This window comes from Prunus avium, chromosome 7 (assembly GCF_965620075.1).
Source record: "Prunus avium chromosome 7, drPruAviu1.hap1.1, whole genome shotgun sequence".
Lineage (NCBI taxonomy): Eukaryota > Viridiplantae > Streptophyta > Magnoliopsida > Rosales > Rosaceae > Prunus > Prunus avium.
In genome coordinates, this window is record NC_142290.1 from 7,483,334 (window position 1) to 7,486,232 (window position 2,899).

The 2,899-nt window shown below is 34.0% G+C and overlaps 1 non-coding gene across 1 annotated transcript; it reads left to right on the forward strand.

Moving 5' to 3' along the window:
- The first annotated feature begins 347 nt into the window (after positions 1 to 347).
- LOC148292944 (small nucleolar RNA R71) lies at positions 348 to 456 on the forward strand. The gene has a single exon (XR_015825964.1). It is a non-coding gene; the product is annotated as a small nucleolar RNA R71 (small nucleolar RNA).
- The last annotated feature ends 2,443 nt before the right edge of the window (positions 457 to 2,899 follow it).

Genomic DNA, 2,899 nt, shown 5'->3' on the forward strand with positions numbered 1-2,899 from the left:
CAAAAATTTCTTGACTTGCAATTGAATTAACTTTTTGAGGCAATTTTGATTTTAGAGTTTCAACTTCCCTAGCCATTGTTGCCAATTGAGCTTTGAGACTATCTTCCTCCTTAAGGTGATAAATACCACCACTGGAAGGATTAATATAAGATTTTGCCTTTTGGGAATTAGGCTCAAATGTGTTAGGAGTGCTCCAAATCTAAGATTTCTCTGCAATTTCATCAAGAAAATCAAAAGCATCTTCAGGATCTTTATACATAAAATTTCCATTGCACATCATCTCAATAAATTGTCGATCTTTTGGTGTTAAGCCATCATAAAAATGACTTACCACCCTCCATCTTTCAAAACCATGGTGAGGACATAACATTAACAAATCTTTAAATCTGTCCCAAGCTTGAGGTAAAGACTCAGTGTCTTTTTGAGAAAATGTTGTCATCTGTCTTTTCAAAGAATTTGTCTTTTGAATTGGGAAAAATTTCTTGAAAAATTCAGTTTGCATTTCAAGCCATGTTCCATTTGTTCTTGGCCTTAGAGAATAAAGCTAAGTTTTTGCTTTATCTTTCAATGAAAATGGAAAAAGTTTAAGCAAAATTGTATCAAGCCTACACCCTTGTGTTGGAAAAGTTCCACAACCTTCTTCAAACTCACACGCATGTGAATATGGATTTTCAGATTCCATTCCATGAAAACTTGGTAAAAGTTGTATCATGCCCGGTTCAAAATCAAAAGTTTGACCATTTAACTGAAAAATGATGCAAGATGGCACACTTGTACGAGCAGGATGCAAATAATCATGTAATGTCCTAACAAGTGGATTCTCATCATTATGAACACTATGATTATCTTCATCATTTTGGGGCCCTTCCAATGCATTATTATTATTATTATTCAGCCATTTGTGATGAAATTTGGTCAAATTGAGGTCTCTTTGCAAATCTGCCAAACCAATCACGATATCTCATAAACAAAATAAAGAAGCAATAGATTAAAAAAAAACTAAGACAAAAGCCAAAAAAAAAAAACACCAAAAATAAAAAATAAAATAAAAAATAAAAAACAGAAATGAAAAATTGAGTTTGATAAGCCTTACCGAATTAGCTTTGGAAACTAAAATTGCAAACCTTAACAATGAATTTCCTTGTGCTACTTTTCGCTTTACCGCTCCCCGGCAACGGCGCCAAAAACTACTTGTGTCTACCCAAGTGCAAGTAGTCACATGTAGTAATAATCTTGGAAGTCCAAGTATCGTATCCTCAAGGAGCAGGTAGGCAAATGTCTGCACACAAAGAAATAATTAAAAGTACCAAAATAAAAGTGACAAGCAAAATGGACAAGTAATTTGATTTGATTGTTGTAGAGATTGAGTTTAAAAATGAAATATCAAATGCTAAGGCATCAAGGTTCAATTCTTTAAGCAAAATATGTTTCATGCTCTTTAATCCAAACTAAACTCGATTAAAACTATCATTGAGAAACTTTAACCGGAAGATAAAGAAATTAAAACCAATTTACTTTTTCAATGTTATCTTTTATTAATGATTGTTTAGAAAATGGAGTTACTTAATATCTAACATTTTAATTTAAAAGCATGCTAAGTCAGTTCTTAACAATGAGAAAAATATAATTGAACTCATGAAAAGATAGTAGCACTTAACATCAGTCAAAATAAAAGGATATGAAAATATTGAACAACCAAAAATAAAAGAATTTAGCAATTCATAACGTATATTGGATTAAAGAACAATTCACAAACTTACTCAAAGGACATTCCCTTTAGCCTTAGCTAGAGTTCTAGCAACTCATTACAAAGGAAAACATAACTAAATTTTTGAATGAAATGAGTAAAGAAATCTGTCGTAGAGGTTCCCTTGCCAAATAAGTTGATGGGTGATTTATAGTAGTCAATGAGCTGAGTGGGAAGTTAATACATTCATGCTGGGTAATGAAGGATTTAAGTGAGGGATTAATTGGATTAAACATGTGGTGATGGTGGAGAGTTGGTGGAAAAGAAATAACGGTGAGGTAGTGGGCTTTAAATGGCTATGAATGACATGAAATAGGCTCTTTAGCTTCAACGGTTTTGTCATCTCTTTTCCTTCTTTATAATCAGAATAATCCCACAATCAATTCTTCAATAAAATCCACCAACAATTCTCTTCACACCTGTCTTCAACTTGGACAAATGTATGTTCATCTTTTGGCTTTCCAACTTCCTACAAAAGATAAATTTACCTAATAAGTTCACCAAATTAATATAGAAAATTCATAAATCCAGTTGGTGAGAATAAAATGTAACAACAAGTGAAATTATGTTTATTAAGCCAAAATTATATCATAAAGTCTCCAAAATAATATTAAAAAGATGTAATTTGAGACTCTCATCAACTTCGTGATGAAGTGAAGGATGTGAAGGGAGATTGGGCCTTGTGCAAAGAAGCTGTCTTGAACAAGACCTGGACTCAGAAAGAACCCAAGGTGTTATATTCTTTCAAGCCCAAATCCTATAATGGGAAGAGGGAGGCAAAGGAGCTTGACACGTTTTTTGAGGAATATCGAAAGGTATTTCAAGTATCTCAAGATGGAGGACGATGAGCCCAAGATTACTACAGCAACGTTATTTCTCACTGACAATGCTCTCATGTGGTGGCGTCGTCGATCCATGGAGATTGACCAAGGTACGTTTACACTTGAGACTTGGGATGAATTTAAGAAGGATATTATATTGCATTTCTATCCAAAGAATGCCAAGTATGAGGCAAAGGAGAAGCTGAGATGGCTAAAGAAAACGGGGAGCGTGAAGGACTATGTCGCCACGTTCACCGACCTATTGTTCGAGGTGCCTAGCATGACAGATGAAGATAAGCTCATGTAGTTCATGAGTGGCCTACAGAATTGG